The sequence below is a fragment of the Anser brachyrhynchus genome (assembly GCF_964034855.1).
Source record: "Anser brachyrhynchus genome assembly, chromosome: 3".
NCBI classification, from domain to species: Eukaryota; Metazoa; Chordata; class Aves; order Anseriformes; family Anatidae; genus Anser; species Anser brachyrhynchus.
Genome location: NC_137696.1, coordinates 74,312,304 through 74,335,060, shown reverse-complemented (window position 1 = coordinate 74,335,060; position 22,757 = coordinate 74,312,304). Strand labels below are relative to the sequence as shown.

The window sequence follows — 22,757 nt, the reverse complement described above, 5'->3', positions numbered from 1 at the left end:
AATAATCCTTTAAAATGAGCAATGATTAATCTATTCATTTGTAAGTCTTGTTGTTGAATGCAGTGATAGACACTATGTTCTTTCACAGTTAACAAGTGTTAATTCTTGGGCACTGTGACAAGTTTCATTTATCAGTGTTCCTGAGTTACTACTCTTTCCATCAGGGTATCTGCATTTGGACTAAGCAATGTTGTCAGAGAAATCCCACACAGTTTTTCACAGCTTCATAATCAAAATAGTCTGTGTTAATACTTTGTGCTATCAAGGTGTATAAACATGATTCAGTGTTTTGTTTGAAAGGCAGAGACAGGTAAGCAGATTTCTAGATGAAATTCTCTTTAGTCTATCTACCTAATACCATATGTGTCAATTGGTTGGAAAGCTATTACAATTGTTTCCTGAAGCAAAAATCATAGTTTGATGAAAAAAAGAAGAAAATTGTTTGCTAGGGAAACAGATACATCATGCCATTATTTTTTTCATGAATAAATTCTGCAAAGTAATTTGGTAAAGTAGTGAAATTAGACTAAAGTTTTAAAGAAAGAATATTCACTTCCCTGTCCAGTCTCCTAAGTTAAAGAATCATAGAACTATTTTCTGGGGGAAAAACTCCAGCTCTCTAGCTGGCTCTCCCAGTGCTTTGGCTTCACTTCCAGCAAGGACAGGGGCTGCTTCAACACTTACAGATGTTTTGCGAATTACTGCTCCTCTGATTCACTGCTTCTCCTGTAATCTGTAGAAGTCACTCAAGCCTGGTGAAATGAAGAGGCCTGCAAAAGAAGACCACTATAGTCATTTTAGTATGTCTATGTCAGTCACTCTCCTAGAAGTAGAAAACAAATATTATTCCCAGTGACTCTTCTTCAGCAAATACTTCAGTAACTTTATTTATAAAGCAGTGCAGAAGAGTGACAAGACACATGGCTGGGCAGAATGCTAACTCTCAAAAGAAAGGTGAAGAAATAGCAGCACATGTGAAACATAACAAAGCCTTTGCCATAGCTCAACTATTTCATGGCTGGTCATTTAAAAACAAAACAAACCAACCAAAATCAGCAACCCCCCCCTCCAAAAAAAAAAAAATAATAATTTTAAATAAGGAAAGACAAAAGAGAAAGTAGCAAGTTAATCAAAATATTTTTGATTGGTCTAGGAAATATTTTTGATTTGGTCTAGGAAAGAGTCTTAATCTTTAGGTGCTGCTCTTTCAGATTCCACACCCATCATGGTTCTTTGATTCTTATATCAAAATGAAAAGAAGAAACAATGAAGTGAGGTATGCTTTCCTGCAAACCCATTTGAACCTCCTCCTGTAGCTGAAACATTTCCAACTCCTTGCACTGCAAAGTGCCTGATGCCCAACAATGTGTGTACTTTTGTCTCTCCTCATGTCTTAAGTTCAGCTTTTGAGGATTCATTACAAGCTGCTGCTTCTCTGTAACTTTGGTAGGGTTATGTTAATTTCTCAGGTTTGAGGAACTGAAGAAGTCTCTTAGTCACATATGTATAGAGTTTCTCTCCTGTACCTAGCCACTTGTTTCCATGAAATATTTCATTTTCTCAGAACTCTCCACTCCTGGATGATATTGACCAAGTGATTTCAAAGCTAAAAGAGAAAAGAGAGATCCGTACAAGTATAAATATTGATCAAAGGTAAAATTGGTGAGCCTGGATTTCCTGAGGAGTCAAGCTAAAAGATATGTAATGGCAAGGTATCTGCGCTTATGAATTGTTGTTGCATTTGATAAAAATTATGATGTCTAAATGTCTTTAATTTCTGACTTGTCATGTCCCAGGTGGGCCATGCAAAATCCTTACACTTTGATGTTGTTTTCACAAACCAAATGTCAATAATTCTTCTAAAGCCACAGGGTTAGATATTGTGCTTCTGCATGAGCAGTGTGTTGCTGATTCACATCTATTTGAGATTTATTTTTTTTCCTGTAATGACTTAATTTGAAATTCTCAAATTGCATTGTTAACACTAGTTGAGCTTTCCAACAGCCTTGTGAAGTAACATTGTACTTGCCATTTTAAAAATGAGTAAAGCCATGATCAGAAATTCTGTTCTGGTTGTATTTGAGCTGTAGCAAATGTTTGCCTCTTGCCTGCCCCTGACTACCCAGGCCACCAAAACTAACTGAGGTAGTATCTAACCTAGTTCTGTCAGGGTAGTCTTGCATATTTACTACAGGCTTCCAAACCTGCATTATTTTGATAGGACTGGATTTATGACATAATTACATGGACAGTTATTATTCCAGAATAGCTGAGGGGAAGGTAACCTCTGGCAGGTAGCCAATGTTAAACGCTTGTAGACGGAAAGGGAATCTTGGTTGAATTGCAATGGAGCTTCAGTTCGGACCAAAGCCTCAGCTCCATGAGAGCAGTAATCCATGAGGATATAATTTAGATATGCTGATATATTAATTTGGTGCACAGATCATTAGATATACATAAATATGTCTTTCTAGCCCTTTTTTTACATTTTGTGAGTTGACACAATTAAATGGACAACCTCTTCTTTAATTAAAATGGTATCTGAAAATGAAGGATTCTTATGGATCCACTGGAATCTCTAGCACCAAAATTTAAGAGTATTGTGGAATAAAATAAATAAATAAATGGCAGTTTGAATAATTATTTCAGAAAATAAAAATACAAAGATCTAAGTCATTGTAAGATACTCCAAACTCTTTTTGCATAACACATAACGTAGCAGAACAAATAAATAAATAAATAAAACTACATAATAATAATAGTTATTGCTTTAAGCTGCTAATCATAATAAATTTCCAGAGTATCATAATTAGAAGTTGTCATGACAGAAGACTGGTTAACACAATCTGGCATTTATAAGAATAACTGTTTAGTTATCTTTGCATTTCACTGTAAATGATGCTGTTTAGGCTCTATTGTGATCCAGTTAGTCATGCTGATTAATGCTATTCTGTGTGCATAATGCCATTGATTAACTGGGATGACTCACTGACTAAAGACCTATTCAATACAAGTAATAAAACAGAATCTGACCTATTTAGAAAGAAGTATTCTCTTAAAGGGCTTATAGAGGCATTCTCTTTGGGAATTATGTCACCAAGTTCATGCTGGCCTGCCATTCACTCACACCAACCATATTAAAGCAATATACTTTTGTTTAATGTTTTTGTTCAAACTAAAGTGTAAACTTTAGAGGAACTACAACAAAAGCAAGCGTTCTTGAGTATTTCAAGAAAATAAGTGCATAAGCAAAATGGAGATCAATAAGCAAAATATTCTAAATGAAATAGAACTCAGTAAAAGCCAAAAAATGAAAAAGTTAATGATGTCTATTGTGCTTTTAAAGGAAACAAGGAAACTTTGTTCATAAAAGCATATGTTTAAAGGAAGTAATTGACTAGGTGTATAAAGTGGGAAAAATCCATTCAAACTTTTTTTTAATAATTTAATTTTTTTTTAATATTTTAAATGTTTTTAATGATGTTTTAAATGTATTTTTTTAAATTTTTTTATTTACTTATTTACAAGTTTTCTTATACAGTATGTGTATTCACTGAGCCCTAAAATGCTACACTTCAGTCAAATGACTGTGTGTGTATGTATTGACTTCTGAATGAAAATCTGACAAACATAATGAAATATTTGTTTAAAACACCAATTTATTTGCTGTACATGCTTTTTTGTGCTTATCTCTAATTATTCTTCTCCTGAAGTTGCTGCATTATCATAATAGAAAATGCATTAGTTACTTCTGTAGTATTATCTTCCTGTAATCTGTCTTCTCCTGAGTTACCACAGACATTACGCTTTATTTCTTTGCTGCATTCACAATATATATATATATTTTTCTGCAGTACTTCAGACTGGAGATACATAATATTATTTTTAACGCAATTTTACTTCAGCAATGAATAGCAAGGCAGTATTTAGGTTCCTAAGTCAACTTGAGCTTTTCTCTACATGCCAGCAATGTGCTAAGATCAGATGTAAGTTTACAGATCTGCTCAAGATCTACCTTTCATAGGCAGATTGTCAGTGAGCTTTTCTGTGTGTGTGCGTGCGTGTGCATGATTCATTAGCCTTGATTTCACCATTTGCTTAAAGAAACTCTCCACTAGCAAGAATTAGCACAATTTTAGAACTTATTTTCATGTCAAATTAAGCCAATATGAAGTTCTGTTTAGCTTCTCATTTAAGTTGTCTACTCACACGTGGATTATTGTTCATGCAATCTCCCTTCACTTGCACAGTACTGCAGTATTTCCACCACAGAAAATCCTACAGTTTGAGAGTGGCACACCATAAACCAGAGAACATCCAAACTTCAGGCATGCTGCAAATACAATGGCTTACCCATTTTTTTTCTTTTTTTAATTTTTATTTTTGTTTTGTCTGGACAGCTATGTCATCCTTGAAGTTGGCAACAGGATGCCACAGCCATTCATGAGGGACAGATGTCATATGCCTTTGGCTGACCGAGTTGCAGGGCTTTTCCTGGTGCAAGGTCATGGCATTCCCAGGATGTGCTGGAGCAGAGCTCCACTACTATTGTTTCTCCTCCAATATGGTTCTTTTGACCTGCTGTTCTGACTTCTTCCAGGGACAGGATGTTTCGGATCATGACTTCACAAACTGTTCTCTGCTTTTGCCTCTCCCATGGTATCCAGCTAAAACTTGCAAACAGAAAATAATGAAGATCAGTGAGTTTAAACAAGTGTTGAATATTAATAACATGCACTGTCAATGAACCTCTGAATACCTGCACTTTGATATTTAATAGTATGAGTCCCACATTATTTATACAAGAAATATGTTCAAAGGGAGATCCAGTTATATCTAAATGATAATCTCTTCCACTAAAATGTGGGTACAAAAACAAAGTGAGCCTTTCTGTGCTGGTTTCACACTGAAGGGCAGCTACTCCAACACGCTGCTCTTTCACTCCCCTCCTCAAAAGAACAAGGGGAGAAAATATGAAAAAAGGCTCTTGGGTTGAGCTGAGGACCTGAAGATCACTCCCTGGTTACCATCATGGGCAAAACAGACTCAATGTAGGGAGATTAATGTAATTTATTGCGTATTATTAACAGATTGAAGCAGTGAGAACTAAAAGCAAACTATAAACACCTTCCCCCTGTCCACTCTGTTTTACCTCCTCCCCGCAACTGGTGCAGGGGAATAGGTGCTGTGGTCAGTCCATAACACTTCATCTCCACCAGCCCACGGTCACTCTCTACCTCTGCTCCAGCACGAGATCCTTCCCACGGGATGCTGTCCTTCCTGAATTGATACTATGTGGGATAGGATCAAGCAGCAGCTCTTCAAGAGCTGCTCCCACATGGCTCCGTACCACAGGGTCCATCCCCCAGGAGCAAACTGCTCCAGCATGGGTCCCCCACGGGCGGCAGCTCCCCCCAGACCCCCTGCTCCTGCGTGGGCTCCTCTCCACGGGCTGCAGCTCCGGCCCGGGGCCTGCTCCTGCGGGGGCTCTCCATGGGCCGCAGCCTCCTCCAGGCCACATCCACCTGCTCCACCGGGGGCTCCTCCACGGGCTGCAGCGTGGAGATCTGCTCCGTGTGGGACCCATGGGCTGCAGGGGGACAGCCTGCTCCACCAGGGGCCTCTACACAGCCCGCAGGGGAACTGCTGCTGCGTGCCTGGAGCACCTCCTGCCCTCCTGCTGCACCGACCTGGGGGGCTGCAGGGCTTGCATCTCTCATTTTCTCATTCCTCTCTCCCACTTGTTGTTGCACAGCGGGGCAACTGCTGAGCTCTGCTTACAGAGAGCACCACTGCTGCCATGCTGCACTATCAAAAACTTGCAAAATAAGCCCAATACACTTTTTCAGCTTTGGGTTCCAGTTCACACTGCTGCATGGTGCCCAACTTTTGCACAGGAACTGGGCGGATAGAGAAAGATAACTCAGGCACATACATCTCCCTCACTGCAGAAGAACATGGATATAAACTTGCACATGAGTCTAGAATGCAGTTATCCACAGTGTCTCAAAGTTGTCTTGAGAACGTCTTTTATTATAGAGGATTTATGTTCTTTTAGAAGGACAGATTGAAAGAAAACAGAGTTTGCAAGTAACTTTTCTTATTCTGTGTTTTTTTCAACAGAGGAGGGATACAATATGTTTCTCCAATTTCATCAAGCAGATAAAGCAAGTCGGTAATTGACTCGAAGCTGAATCTGTTGTTTGGCTAAGAATTCTGTCTCTTCATAGATTAATGTTAGACGACCAAATTACAATCATAAAATATGAATAATAAACAAACAAACAAAAAAAACCCTCTTTCATTCTATCTTGAATTTATTCATTATATAGCCGACTTTTATTCAGTGATATGATTAGCCTTCAAGATGTAAAACATATGTATTTCAAAGACAATTAATTTTGATTCAGTAATGCTCAGCTAGGTAAAGTGAAGGATATGTGCTTCAGAATGGATTTTTTTATTTTATGGAAAAGTTTAACTTCAAAGGGTTTTATTTGGTTTCAGTAGTCTAAGCTTATCAATGTCACTTCAAGGATAATGAAAATGTATCTGATTTTGAGACTTCCAATTAGAATTAGAGATTTTTCAGCTACTTTGTTGTCTATTAAAGACAGCTGTCTTCTCAAGCCACTCTTTTTACCTGTCCAGAAAAACAATACCTGTCCATGCATGGAAATAATATATATATATAAAATCTTCAAAATATTATTTCAAGATTTTTATAAAGGATTTCTTTTTTTCCCCACTTAAATGTTAAAATGTCTTAAATGGAATATATTATAAGAGAAAAAATATCCTGTATTCTAAACAAATACAGTCATTCATTGGAAAAGTGTTTGTATTTATGAACTTGAATGAAGAGTTCTGCTACTTCACAGTAGATCTCTTTGGAAAGATGATGCAGCTGTCTAAAATCGTAAGTAATTAGCTATCAAAGTATCTTCAGTTAAAGTCAGCCATTCTCACTGGTAATACAGAATCACATATTTGGAAGACTGAAAGAATATTTTCTCCCACAAATTTCTCCCACTTGAATTAACATGTGGCAATGGACAACAAAACCTTTACTATCCACCTACGATGACTGTGTAGAGCTGTTTATGGTGATCATGGAAATCGCATAGTGTTTCCAACACTAACCTAATTATCAATCCAGAGATCTGGCAAAATATGATCCTTTGCTTACATTGTTTTTAGATGAGAAGGAAAAAAAATCCTCCCCTGGGAATGTCTGATTTTCTTCGGGTAAGACTGAATTTTTTATACAACTGTGCTTAAATCATAGCCAGATGTAATATTTAACAAGATGTAACATTTCAGACAAAATAACATATTTTTATCACTACTAACTTGCCATCAAGCACTTTTACTCTACATGATTTACCTCAGAATACATACCTGGAATATTTTTTTAAAAAAAACACCACACCTCAGTCTGACATCTTATCTTTATTGCAATCAGGAGCTATCTTAAGTCAAATGTGCTGTTTTTAGGGCTGTTCTAGAGAAATCACATACATTTATGTTTTCTCAGACTCTAGTTCTTAAAAAATTCACTTTAACTCCTTCTTGACAATGTTTGCAGAAGGGTTAACAATGGATACATTATGGCAATTTATTTTCAAAATTTTCAAGCAGCACTGAGTTTACTAAAAATTAATAAAAATAGTATTTTAGTTGAATTAACCAATTGTCTGAACATCTTGATTTAGATTAACATTCATTTTATTTATGAATGCATAAACTTAACAAATACATAAAAATAGATAATAAACTTTTATTCCTTTAAATATTTTATATAGATGAAATTAATGCCTCTAGTTAAAGGACCATTATTCTAAAGACTGATGATATGAAAAAGCACTGTTAGATAGAAACACTAATCAAAAGGAAAGCACTGCTCTTATGGTTAGGGCTATATGGTCTCTAAATATGTATTTAGGAGTGTAAGGAAAGAAAGAAAGAAAGAAAGAAAGAAAGAAAGAAAGAAAGAAAGAAAGAAAGAAAGAAAGAAAGAAAGAAAGAAAGAAAGAAAGAAAGAAAGAAAGAAAGAAGAAAGAAAGAAAGAAAGAAAGAAAGAAAGAAAGAAAGAAAGAAAGAAAGAAAGAAAGAAAGAAAGAAAGAAAGAAAGAAAGAAAGAAAGAAAGAAAGAAAGAAAGAAAGGAAGGAAGGAAGGAAGGAAGGAAGGAAGGAAGGAAGGAAGGAAGGAAGGAAGGAAGGAAGGAAGGAAGGAAGGAAGGAAGGAAGGAAGGAAGGAAGGAAGGAAGGAAGGAAGGAAGGAAGAAAGGAAGGAAGGAAGGAAGGAAGGAAGAAAAGAAAGAAACAAAGAAAGAAACAAAGAAAGAAACAAAGAAAGAAAGAAAGAAAGAAAGAAAGAAAGAAAGAAAGAAAGAAAGAAAAAGAAAGAAGAAAGAAAGAAAAAGAAAGAAAAAGAAAGATAGAAGAAAGTCTGATAATTTGCATCTTAACTTTTTAAGGGATTTATAACTGCTTATATTTCAAAGCAAGACAATTCTGTTTATGTGCTTAAATATACACTTAAGAATTTAACTTCAGTAAGTCAGATTTAAAATGTTGCAATCCAAAGCTGTCATTTTCATTCATATTTCAAATCTGAAGACCACAGTTTTAACTCTTTACCCTTTAGCAGTGAAATGCTATGAAAACAGTAGAAAATCATGCTGAGGTGTCATTCAGGAAGATGACTTCATTGGTGGGAAATTGGTCAGTAAAGGGAAGGTCTAGAGACACTCTGCAAACTGTGTCAGAGAAATAGGTGTCCCTGCTGGACATTCCCATAGTTCAAAGAAAGGGAAATACTCTGAAGTTTAATTCAACAACAGGACTAGGAATTCACTGTCATTAAATTAATTAATTAACTTATTAAACAAGCAAACAAACAAACAAACAAAAAACAGATTGAACAGAGATGTTGACAGCCTTTGCAACAGACCTTTGCACTTCAGGTTGGTGGTAAATCTTGTAAGGAAACGTGCCAAAAATAGCAAGCACTTCACAGCAATACAGTTCTGAATGATGCTCTTCCTTGAGCCCCTTGCAAAATTTTCCATCAAACTTTCAGTATATAAATGGTTTATGCTTTTCAGGTTGTGAGAATTTAATTACTTTAACTGAAAAATATTTCTTAATTCCAGAAGAGGACTTGCAATAACATTACTGGTTAAGATCAAATCACACGTTGAGTAATCTAACTTCGGTAGTGTCTGAGCAACATGAGGTAGCTTGCTTTAATTAACTCCTCAAAAATTGCAACATTGAACATCCAGTTGAGAGAGCAATTAATGTCTACAACAAATTATGTCAACATTCTGTTATGTTTTATTCATATATAAATTCACATAATGTAATTAGAGATTAAGGGCTTCTAATTCTGCCGTTATTTACTCCCTGCACATTGCACACTTCATTGACTAATTTGAACCCCCAAAAAATAAAGATATAAGACTTTCTTATTTCAATTACCTGAAAGTGATGTTCTGCTGCCTATGGTTTTTATGTTTATATGGGAAGACATGTCAGACACCCTGCAGCATGGTATGGCATGTTGAATACGAATTATAGAAAGCTGAAGAAAAGTTTACTTGCTGCAAAATAGAAACACACCATTCTTTATAAACTAGGAATATTCTAAGTAAAAAAAAAAAAGTAAAAAAGGAAAATTAAGAGCTTCTAATTTTTAAATTGGAGTTATGACATGCGATTCAGATTTCTAGATTTACTTAACTTTGTGATCTTTGCCATTTGAATCCAATCACTAAACTGTTTTATATACTTTCCATATAAGTAACCAAAAGAGAGATTTCATCTAACAGCTCAACATATTTTGTTATCCCTTTAAGTAATGTTGACAATTCATGATTTATAATAATCATTATTAGTATGGATATTACAGTAGTTCCTATGAACTTTATCCAAAATCTCCATTACAGGAAGAACTGTAACAGTACAATATCAAACCCAAAACTTTTCCCAAGGGTTTGGTAGTTGACTGGTCAAGATCTTTGAGCAAGTAAGCAGTACTTCTGTAATGAAGAATACATTTATTAAATGTATTAAATTGTTTGCTAAAGATCATATGGTTAAACATTGTTCTTAATCACTTAGGTGAAAAATGGCATGTTTAATGATGGTAGCCTTACTCTCAAGAATGAGTCATATTTGTGAAGTACCCGTAAATAACAACATTAAAAATCCTGACTATGTTTGCATTTTCATTTCTATTTTTCACAGTTCTTGGTAAGTATGGCAAATGAGTATTAGTCAGTCAACACATTTTACAGGAAGGAGTTTTTTTTTTTCAGTTTAAATAGCTGATTTATTTCAGCCTATCGTCATGCTATCTTAGACTTGAAATTTCTTCTTCTCCTCCTTCAGCTTCATAATCCTTATTTTTCAGATTTACTGAAGTTTGAAGTTTATCCAGTTGAACAAAACTGGGCCACAGTTACCACAGTTATTAGGCTTTTCCAGTGCAGACTGGAATTTTAGGTTTACATTGTTTGTTCAGCAATGTTTCTGTTTACATATTTACCTGTTCTTGGTAATATAAATTTTTGTTAACCTGTGTTCACATTATGATCCAACACTTTCAGTCTAAATTTTGAATTTTGCCTTGTTTAATCTTAAATAAAATCTACAGACTGAATGATAACATCTTCTTTCAAACTATTTTTTTTCTCTAAGTACAAAACAAAATAAACGAACAAAAAAAAAACATAATTTATATGATTTTAATATGTCATAAAAGTTGAGTGGAATTTCTTTGACAAAACCTACACCTAAACAAAGAGGGAGAATAAGAAACTTGATTAATAGTTTAAAGAATGCTCTAAATATTTCCCCTGCATTTGTTAAATACAAATTTTAATAGACTTTTTATGCAGTGGAACTAAATGTGAAAAATTTCTCTATTCAGGACCTCAGAACTGATCTAATATTTTGTTATTGAACAGCAATGACATTCTGTGATATGCTCAATTCTATACAAATACTCTATCCACAAATGAATTCAAAAGGTCCCTGGCCATCAAGAGTTTGCCTTATGAGCGTAACAGGTGAAGAAATACCTGAAATATGAGGTAAAAATTAGAGATTTATTTGACTCATACAAGTATAGTCACAACATACCAGCTGTTTATCCTGTTTATAGACCTTAGAGGAGAGAAGAATTTTAGCTAGAGATTTGAAGTTGATTAATACAGTAACACAGCACAGTCTTAGAAGGAGTTGTTTGAGTATATCAATTGTGCAATGGAAGAAACCATACAGATATTTGAAGGAAAATTGGCTTGATGGGTGATGCAGGCTGGCATTTTCTGGCGCATTCAACTTGATGACTCAGTATCAGAGAAATGATGGGATCTAGGATTGGTTTCTAATTAAGGGCTTTAAGAGAGGAGACCAGTAGTTTATAATATGTTTGAATGTATTATTTGTTTCTTCTGAATACAAATGTGTTGTGGTTTAACCCGGCTGGCAGCTAAACACCACACAGCCGTTCGCTCACTTTCCCCCCTCCCTCTCTGGGATGGGGGAGAGAAACGGGAAAGTGAAGCCGGTGAGTTGAGATAAAGACAGTTTATTAAGACAGGAATATAATAATAACAATAATAATAATAATAGTGATAATGATAATAGTATTAATAATAATAATGTGTAAGAAACAAGTGATGCACAATGCAATTGCTCACCACCCGCTGACCGATGCCCAGCCTATCCCCGAGCAGCCGGCCCCCCACCCCGGCCAGCCACCCCTATATATTGTTCAGCATGACGTCAGATGGTATGGAATACCCCTTTGGCCAGTTTGGGTCAGCTGTCCTGGGTCTGTCCCCTCCCAGCTCCTGCTGCACCCCTAGCCTGCTCGCTGGCAGGACAGAGCGGGAAGCCGAAAAGTCCTTGGCCTGGTGTAAACACTGCTCTGCAACAATTAAAACATCAGCATGTTATCAGCGCTCTTCTCATCCTAATCCAAAACATAGCACCCTACCAGCTACTATGAGGAAAAATTAACTCTGTCCTAACTGGAACCAGGACAAAATGGAACTTTTAAATTTGCTTTCCACCAAAAACTGAACTAGTGTAATTCCATTCCCCAGTGTTTGCAGAATGCACATAAACAAGCTCTACAATTATGGCCAAAGCATATTTACTGAAAAGTGTGAATTTCATACAAATCACACTTTCAGTCTTTCGTTTGAACCTGAACAATGACTGTCTGTATTTAAATCTCTTGCAATTTTATAGTTATTAAAAATTACAGCTATTTTTCTGCTAACCTGAGGAACAGTAGATTATGGATCAACCTATATTTTGTCACCTTTCAGCAGCCCAAAGTGTCTATACAATATAATCTATTCCTTTTAAAATGCTTGAAAGAAAATATTCTCTTTGTGACATGTTCTTCAGTAGCCCAGCCCAATACAAGGGTTCAAATTTCTTCCTACTCTTGCTCATATCTGAGTTTGATATGAGACAAAGATATTTTTTGGTCTTTTCCTACTGTAAATCAACTGTGGAAGCAGGCAATTGTTGTTTAATAAGGGCTGGTGTTAAATATGGAAGACTGGATCTCATGGGGTATCTCAAATACCATACAGTCAATTGAACCAAGCCCCTAGTCAATACAATGAAGAATAGAGACTATATAAGTCACTCTGAGACAGGCACCTATCCAATAAGCCAAATGTCTGTTTAGACACCATTGTCTGTATCGATGAGCTTTCTGCTGGTTATAATGAGAATTCGTATGCAGAAAACTATAGTTGGGGGGCAGATTTCTTAGTCTTGAAATGCATTCTGCCTGAGAAACTATTTTGGCCTAGTGAAAATAAAACTTTAAGGTTTTCTTTGTTTTATTCCTACATCTGCAACTGCTAGCACCCTTGGTCCCGGAGGTACCAGATCCCCAAGACATCAGGGAGAAGAGACCCTTTCCCCTCAGTGTCCCTTCTGCTGTACTTACAACTACTGTCCTAGATATTCCACCTGCAATTCAGCCCTTCTAATGCCTGTGTTTATGGTGGGTCTTTCTTGGTTGTTTTTTTACCATTTGTACTTCACATATGTAAAACTCACCACCTAGAAGAAGATTACCATGATTTTTCCATGGGTGTAAAAAAAAAAAAAAAAAAAAAAAGTGGATTTCTGGTAAATACTTTGTGAAACCTGTAGGGAAAAAAAAAAAAAAAGTAATATTTCTAACAGTGTGTTTTGCATTCCTTAAGATGACTGATAATCTGATTCCCCCCGCAAACCCTCCCCCACCCCCCAAAAAAAAAAATCACAATTAGATCTCCCACCTTATGTCAAACAGAACTTAATCTTTAGAGTGACTTTCAAAGCTGCAGGATAGTCTTTGTAAATGAATTTCCTTGTTACATTATAAAAATTACAGTGCAGTTCAAAAACCTAATTTAGGGTATATGGACTTTCAGGTCCATAAATCATCAGCATGTCCTTCAGCTGAAGTGTGTTCACCACTTCACACAGATGTAATGTAATAAATAACAGAACTATATAAAATATAAGGTGCAGTAACAGACTATTAAAAATCAAATTCAAGGCAGGGCTTATACATACATATAAAAAGCCATTTTATTGGGATAACACTATGATATAAAACTTAAAATTGTATTAAAATGACATGCTTTCAGACCCATTTAAAGGTTGAGTTCAGTTAAAATGAGACATTTTAACCTATATAAATGCCCCAGGACATGAATATACACCTTTGAAATTATGTTCTTTTAACTCTTGATGATTACAAAGTCTTACTCGTGCCTAGTCTACCTCATTATACTCTTTCAAAACTGGTATAGAGCAGAACCAAAAGTCCTGATCTTTTCTCTTGATGTATAAATATTGAAATCCTTCTGCATGATTTCCCTCACAGAGAAGGGCAAAAGCCCCCAAAAAATTTGGAGAATTAATTTTCCTCAGTGTCTTGCCATCAAGTCATTGAGACACTGATGGAAATTCTTGGGATGTATATCTGGGTAAAGAATAGACATCATGTGAGATGCACGATAGTAAGATAGCTGCAACTCATTATTTAACCAGTAAAACATGTTCCTTCTCACAGATGTGCTTCATTCTTAGTTTCTCATTGGTTTGTGTAACCATTAGGAATAGTATGACAACCTGGCTTGCCATCAGAAAATCAGATTCAGTATCTGTTATTGTTCACCACCCCTGCCTTCCAGCAATTGTGTTCTTGTTCTCATCTTTATTCTTCCACGCTACAGAGTCTAGCTTTCACTGTTTCTTTTCCTGTGTTATTTTTGGCTTAGTACTTCTTACACTTTATATATATATATATATATATATATATATAATAAAACTGGTGGAATCGTTTCGATTTTTTTAAAGTGTTTCTAACTATTTCTATCCAAAAGATGACTAAAAATTAAGTTCTGCTGGTACACAACTTGCAGCTTTAAACTGCGAACAAAATTCATCTACCTGGGACCCTGAATTGACCTGGACAAAGATTATCTCTGTTCTTATTTGTAGCAATGCCTGAGTGCATTTGCAATATGTTCAGGGTCTCAAATGATAATGTGCATCTTGAAATTGGATAAAAAACTGGTCAGTAAGCTTTGAGACATATGCCAGATGGAGGATGGTTGGAGAACAATATCTATTTAATGTAGCAATAAAAAGTGGTAAGCAAATTGGTACACCTGCAAAATGTTGATATCACCAAGCTAATGCCAATTGAGGATAGTACAGGCACCCCAGGGCAAGGATCACTCTGAAGTGATAAACTCTGTGGAGACATATGGCTTATTAACTCACCAAATACAGTTATCTGAAATCCAGAGGAAAGTTAGACTCTGCAATGCACTATGGTGTGTGCAAGCACTGGGGTCTTTGCTGTCCACTGTACTATGGACATGTTGCATGCTATTTGTCTAGCAGTACTCTTTTCTTTAGTCTAAGTAAACTATTTTGCTTTCACTGTTGTTGTTGTTACTGTATTTAATGGCTTGTCACAGCTCCGAAAGTGAATTCAACTTCAAGATCCAAATTCGAGCATACATTTTGGGAAAATATAGTTTATGAAGCTCATCTAAAAATAGATGAAATTGTAAACCTCTGCTCTGATTTAAAAGAAAGCCCTCTGTTTCTACTTTTAAAGAAATATTTGTAGGAAGCCTGAAATAAGTCTCTGTATTACTATTTACTGTAAAGTCTAACAGTAAAGTCACTATGCTTGGAGTCACTATGCTTTCTCTCCAAACCACTGAATTTGTTTACTTTAAATATATTTTGCAATATTCTGCAAATAAAAAACTTCCTACTTATCATATCCTTGATTTGCCCCTCTTTTCCCATCTTCTGTATAGTAAGGTAGGAGTGTAATCTAATCTAGGTATCTAATCTAGAAATATAAAGTCCCTTTGCAGTCAGTGGAGGGAGACAAGCATTTTAGAAGAAAATTTCATGACATTTTCAAAATCAGAGTCCCACTCTGCAATTAAGAGGCAAATAATTTTTTTTTTTTTTTTTTTTCCTCAATGGGTATTTAAGGGAGATGCTGGGCACTGCACCTACCTCAGGTACTGAAATCAAGAATACTTAATATTAACACCTTCTATCTTGATTAATAATATTGTCCTATCTCTTAAGTGAGTTCAAGCTCCAGTCCTTGACATTTCAGCTAAGGTAAATCCAAAACATAGGTGAGATGAACCCAGGCTTGTGTGCTTCCCCATCCTTGCAATTTGTTAATGTTTATCTACTTAATTGCTTACCTCTCATTCTTGTTGAGTACCTATTTGATTGCCATGTTGTTGAAATTCTGTACTCATAATAAAAGTTCCAAAAAAATGCAGGTATTTCCAACAATTTATATAACATTTTAATTTCTAGCTATGAATGTAGATTATGAAGTACTTTACACAGGCATCTCCCTCGTTTCTTTGCATGCAAGGGTTCTAGAAACTAGTTACGCTTCATGTGCTCTGGTTTGTCCACTGACAAGTTATGTTTTGACATTCTTCTCACATTGTTCCATTAGACAGAAACTACATCTTCCTAAAATAATTGTGATGTATGCATTCCTCCTGAACTGTATAGCACCCAAGAAAAAAATAATTGTTCTCCTGCCTCTCTCAGATGATGTTAATTAATGAACACCCCATTTGTTCTCCTACATGGATTACGTTGTTACTGTCTTTTTTCATTCCCTTTTAATGTTTGTACGGTGTGTAAAAAATGAAATCAAACACAGCACATTCAGTAATGGACCACCTAATATAAGGGGAGTCGGGTATTCAGGGCCAGGGGGAGAAGATGTGTTTTATTGCAGAAGCTCTGTTCTATATTACAGCCCCATCTGCCTATGCTAGACCTTTGGACGACATCCGACAGTGCAAGCTAAAACAATGATCATTCGGAAAACACTTTAACAGATCAGCTAAATAATCAGACCTAAACCAGATGGTGCTGTGAAAAACAAATATCTTTTTTCTTTTTTTTTTTTTTCTACCAGTTTTTGAATAACTACTCTTTTAATGATGACACAAACTGAACACAAAGCTTTCTCACTATTAGATGCAAACTCTTCCACTGCCAGGCGAGGGATGCTTTCTCCTATTTTTAGATTAAATGTAGTTGGTTCAGACTGCCTTTGTTAAATTATTTTCCTATGACATAATATTTCAAGTATAAGATAATGTCAAAATTAAGAAAGATTTTTTAAATTTTCTTTAGTAAGATCACCCACTTAGAAGAGCACTCTGCTTCCCCAGATATGTACCTCTACTGTTGTGATATCTGACAAGGACTTTTTTATTCTGTGTATATAGAAACTGCTACAGTGTTTACATTTATGAGATATAAATATTTCAAATTCTTTGTATAAAGGATTTAATTGAACTCCCACTGCAAATTAGCAGGAAGCCATTGAGTTTTCCCAAGTGTATAGCAACTACACAACCACCTACACTAAATAACTGTAGGTTGATATCCGTGGGATGTTATTTTTCCTTTCTATTTCTTGTACTTCACAAATTTTGAATTTTGCTATACTCTCACTACTTTCATTGTCTGACAATTTTTCAAAACATATAGAAAAACAATAATTAATTAATACCAAAAAAAACATTTTATATGATAATTAGGTATAAATTCATATATCCTCTGCAACCTAAAAACAATGGGAGACACATTTTGCCTAAATTCTTCTTGATAGATCACTCCACTAAATATATAGAAAAATAGTTTTCAATTCTTATTTACTATTAAGTAATGGAAAACTTTGTAGAGTTGAATTTTTATATATAGTTTGATCATTTTCACGTGTTATTATTTTAAGATTTAGCCATTTGACAGTGCTAAAATATGATGATCATTTCCAGCTTTTTTTGCCAGGTCTTCCGGACAGGTATGAAATTTAAGGCCTAATTTTCTTCTCCTCTTATGATGATATAAATCAGGAAGAATGTTATTTCATTCAGTGGAGATGCATCAGTGTAAAATTAGATGTTGATCCTGTTATCAACCATTGCTTTAAAAATATTACTGATAATACTATTTTATTAATATTGCTGCACTTAATGTTGGTATTTTTATATTTCCCCAAAAGCACAGACAGGACTGAGGTACAACTGTACAAACCACATACTTGCAGTCTACCATCATCCTAACATTTTGGAAAATGTACTGCCTCCTGTCAGTAATGCTTTGGTTGTGCAGAATAATTATCTGTTTTGTTAATCCGTAATTCCAGTTCTGTGGGAAAGTTCACGTGCAATACATTTCTGGAATAGGTAACTGTCTGCAATCAGACACCACTTGAGAACACATAGAGGAAGGGGAGGTGGAGGGTGAACAACAGGCAAACGTAGCAGTAATGTGATCTTGTACAGTTTAGTAGTGAGAATGACTTGGTCATTCTGAATAATTGAAGCATTCTGATGTAAATAAATTATCACTAGTCTCCATCTGCCTTATACTTGCTTTACTAATTACTAATAGGGAATGTGTGTGACTTCACCCCCCCACACACACGGGAAAAGAGGCTTACATCTTCTGCTTTGTCTAATATCTGAGATTTACTAGCCCAGTGTTATTAGCTCTCTTATTTACTAGAAGGTGACAAGAGTAATTCATTTCATGTTTTGCTTTGTATTTTAAATTTTTTTTCTTCAGTCTTTCAGCAGGCTGGAAGATCTTTAATGTAATTCTGGCCTTTGCATGCAATACTGTGAACAGATTGGTGTTGTCAGGGAATTACATCCAATCTGTGTTGAGCTTTGAAGAGGAATTGTTTATGATTAGGCGATTTACACTTGAAGTGGGCAGAAGATGGCAAGGCCTATAATTAGAAGGAGGGAAATTTATCTCCCAACAGCATGTTCCTCCCCCTGAGCAGAGCCCTAGAGTCAGAAAAGGGCAGATGTAAACACACTTCTACTCCAAGCTGGCTGATTCTGCACCTGGGTTTGATTGAGTCTAGGTTGTTGCTGCCAGGAACAACAGTTGGACTTCAGCCTGGTTAGGGAAGGCAAATTCTATCACCTCTGTCTTCTTTGCTTAACTTATCTGCTTTGTTTTCTAAAATATTTTGTTGAAGCACATCTGCCTCTTCTGCCCCAGTTGGCCAAATGTGCATGAACAAGATGCAGCACATTACCTGCTCTTGGATTTCAGTTGGACACAGGTCACCCACAGAACAGAAAAGGAATCAAAAAGCCCCAGAACAGCCATGCTATGACAGACTATTTATTTTCTGTCTGAAACTGAACAAAAGAACATTGTCAATGCCCCAATCCTTTTTCTTAAATCTATACAGCTGCATTGCTGTTCTTTTGCCTGTAACTCTGCCTGTGTATCCCTTAGGATACAGCAACATTGCTCTCACTGTCCCCAGGAGGGGACAGTGGCTATCAGCCTCTTACAAGTATGCCCCTTGTGCATAGCAGTCTAGAGAATTCCAGTGGTATGAGCTTGTTCTCCCAGAACATCAAATGTCATCTAGCAAAACTTTTCCAGAAACAAGGACACATGGGAGTCCAGAATTTGTTTCTAATGCGAGTATTCAACTCTTAACTGCTTTTCTTCTCGGAGCAGTCCAAGCAACCAACAGATTATTTTATTGGCATTTTAAACACTGTGTAAGGACTTGCAAAGTTCAGGATTTAGTTTAGATAAACTCATGAAATGATAAAGTAATCTTTTGACTGTAAAATTGCCTCCATCTAAGTGTAATAACAAATGTTATTACAAATGTAATAACAAATGCAATGATATTTTTAGATGGACAGAGGGGAAAAAATGTAAATGTCAAATAAAAAAAGCTCTCTAAAGGACACAAGCTATTAAGATTTGTTTTTTGCCATCCAGGAAGCTGTTTCTTGTTGAGCTTTTTTCTTTCTCCCTCACTACAACCTTGAGAAAAATAAATCTTTTGGAAATGCATTGAGAGATATTTAAGAATCGAGAGAAGGATGTATGCTGCCAGACTGACACTCTGCATCTAAAAAATCCCCTCCAATCCCCAATACTTCTAGTCTGTCTGATTTCCCAGACAATCCAAAGCTAGTACCTATCAAGAAGCTGTTGAGAACAAAGAGGGAACAGTCAGATGGTTATTTTCTGTTAGTGTAATCAGTTTATGTGCATCTAGTAAAGATTTTTTTGCAAGAAACTCATTTTGTGCATAACCTTTAAAACCATTTTTTTCACTGTCTCCCATCTTCCATCAGACACACAATTTCTCACAGAAAAGATATACTATAATTAGTTTCTACAGCTCACAAAGGATTTTCTGCAGGATACTTTACAGCCACAAAAGAAGACTAATTATATTCCATTTTGAACTGTTATAGAGGACAACACAATCGTTTAGAGTGTCTTCAGCCTCCCCAGTGCTCTGCAGTAGGACAGATGTTTATGGAGTTAGTTGACCTCTCTGTCTGACCAGCAGTTCTAGTCCAGGAGTGCTGTTAGTACTTATTGAGTCTGAAGAAACAAAAGAAGTGGTTTTACAGAAACTGACATCTTCAATAATACAGGAAATGACAGGTTACTTATTGAAAACGTACCTTTAGGAAATAACCATAGAATCAATCATAGAATCACTTAGGTTGGAAAAGACCTCCAACATCACCATGTTCAACTGTTAAATCTCCTAATCTTCTAGTTGTTGATATTTTTTCTAATAATGACTGAAAAAGGAAGCAATATAGTTAAAATAGTGACAACAATGAGGATTTAACAAAAATTTTTAAAAGTGTCTATAACTCAAGAACAAAGCTGAGGAGAAAACAGAGGGGAAGTTATAATGGGATTTTATTATCAAAGTGCTCCCATTGAGCACTTGAATTTATTCTCCAAACACCTTCACCACAGGAAAAAAAAAAAATATATATATATATATGTAGAAATATAATATCAAAGTATAGGACTGTACTGTGGAAAAATTACATGATAATATGTAATAGCAGGATTCATTTTAATTATTAAAAGTGTTTTAAGTTTGAAAAAAAAAACATAAAAATCTCCCCCAAAATGATGTTTTTAAAAGTATCTGTGACATCTGAGCACTAAAACATGTCTCAAAGACCTTTCATGTTCAATAACAGAAGTAGATTACAAGAGAAAGAACATACCAGTTCTGTTGATCATAATTCAAATGATATATTGTTTTTCCTACTTAGTTAAGTGGCCAAAACCTGGCAGCAAGGCCACTATTTTCATAAGCCTAAAACGTAGTTTTCTGTTACCAGCAAAATTGGCTTAAGCATCATGATTTTCATATTCTCCTTCTACTGGATTAAGAAACATTGCAGAAATTTTTGAAGTCAGATTTTCAAGGTATTTAAGGACATAGATTTAAAAAACAGAACATTCCTATCTCCCACTGAATGCCCCTTTTTAGATCACTGTTTTTAAAACTCTGCTGTATAGTAACTTCCTGGCAGAATGTTTTTGTTCCTGATAACATATTGCAGCTGGGGAGATGAATGCTGATCTTTATTTTTATTTTTTAATTTCATTGTTTGACTGATGCCAAATATCTAAGTCCTTCTCTGACCAATAAGAGACTTTCTGGATGAGTGACAAAGAAGTTGAAAATATCATAGACCTGCAGGTCAAATTTGAAATAATGCATAGTAAGAATTCCTGAATATCACTAGAGTGTTTTAATAATTTTATGGTTGCTATTTGATGTTTGTGAGCATTCTGGGTCTAGCAATTTGTTCTGTGCAGCAGGAAATGGTACACAAGCTAGTACTCAAGCTACTAATCATTCTGCACTCCAGCGTGAAGATTAGGTCTCTAATACTAAATTCTTTAGAAATAAATTTTGTAATAGGAAGGTTGGATACAGCCATGTTATAAGTGGTTACTATAGCCCCACTGCAGGTATTGTACCCTGCTGTCTCATCTTCCTCTGGAGAGTGGACTCTGCCCCATCGCTCCAGCCATTGCTCCATGGAGAGTTAGCCTGCATCTGGCAGAGGCACAGCACCTGCAGCCCTACTAGCTTTAAGGCAGCTCTGTCCCTCTTTCCTGCCACAGTGCTGGCACCCTTTCAACTCCCAACACAGCACCAGAGCTGCTCTGCAAAGCCAGAAGCTGCAGGGATGTGCTGAGTGGACTGAGTGCCAGCACTGCAGCAAGGGAGACAGGACTAGCATGAAAGAAAAAACCTTCATGGTCTGCCCTGCAAATCTGTGCTTGGCATTACATATTCAGCATCCAAATGCCTGGTGAATCACAGGTCACATTCATTAATTTAGGCTTCACTTCAGCTAGCTGATTAAACACATAAAACAAATGAAAATTCCTCTTGATTTCAATTAGATCATTCAATTTAAACCTGGGCAAATGCTAATCTTTGCTACACTAGGGCCACTGCTGTTCCATAATAAAAACTATGACTTCATTTGAAGGGATGAAAATGGATAGAGAAGGCTGCCTGCTAAAACATACAAGACAAGATATGCTCAGACCCAGGATTCATCTTTTATGTTTGTTCTCTGTAGGCTACAAACACAACCTAAGCAGCTAAAATGACAAAATAAAACAGCATTCTGGGGATAAGATGGAGATGACTTCTATCTAGTTCATTGTAACTCTCCCCCATGGGAATTGAGGCAAAATCACACTGACCAAAATGATGAATCATATGGTTATTCTGGATGTGTCATCCACCTGTGAATGGTCCACTGAATGTACTTGCTTTGGCATTTGTCAATATCCTCAACTGTGGATGACACAGCTACCAAATACTTACAGTGGGATGCTGCACATTCTGCTCTTCTGAAATTCAATGACACATTTCAAGCTGATCACCCAAAGGCAGCAGACTCCTAAGAAGGAACTGACTTTAGTGAGTTCATTTTCAACCCAAATGCCCATTTGTAATTGGAGAGCCTAACATTTGGTTCATTTGTATGGTTGCCATGAGAATAGATTAATCAGTACTCTTGGAGTGCATGCTCTACCGCTGAGCACCATAGAAATGCCTGTAGATAAATTTTTTGAAAAGTAATTGTCATCATTCTCTTCACATGTGCTCTGAAAGCTCTTAAAAGCTTTCTCTGACCCTTTTGTATTCAGTCATTTGTCTTGCAAAATCAGCTGCTTACTGTGTGCTTGTGTAGTGTCATAAAAGATTGTGATGAAGTGAAAGCTGAAGCTTTAACTTTAAGAACTTTAAAGAATGGATATTATGTTCTGGGTTTCTTTCAAGACTGAAACTAAAATTAGATGGT

General features: G+C 35.9%; 1 long non-coding RNA gene across 2 annotated transcripts; it reads right to left on the bottom strand.

Moving 5' to 3' along the window:
• Positions 1–328: 328 nt before the first annotated feature.
• Positions 329–12,158, bottom strand: LOC308193250. Of its 2 annotated transcripts, XR_013949491.1 has the most exons (4): positions 11,715–12,158; positions 9,487–9,608; positions 4,354–4,673; positions 329–770 (listed from the first exon to the last, which is right to left on the bottom strand). It is a non-coding gene; the product is annotated as an uncharacterized lncRNA (long non-coding RNA). The 2 variants fall into 2 exon arrangements; XR_013949492.1 differs by lacking the exon at positions 329–770 and having other exon boundaries at positions 4,072–4,673.
• Between the last annotated feature and the right edge of the window lie 10,599 nt (positions 12,159–22,757).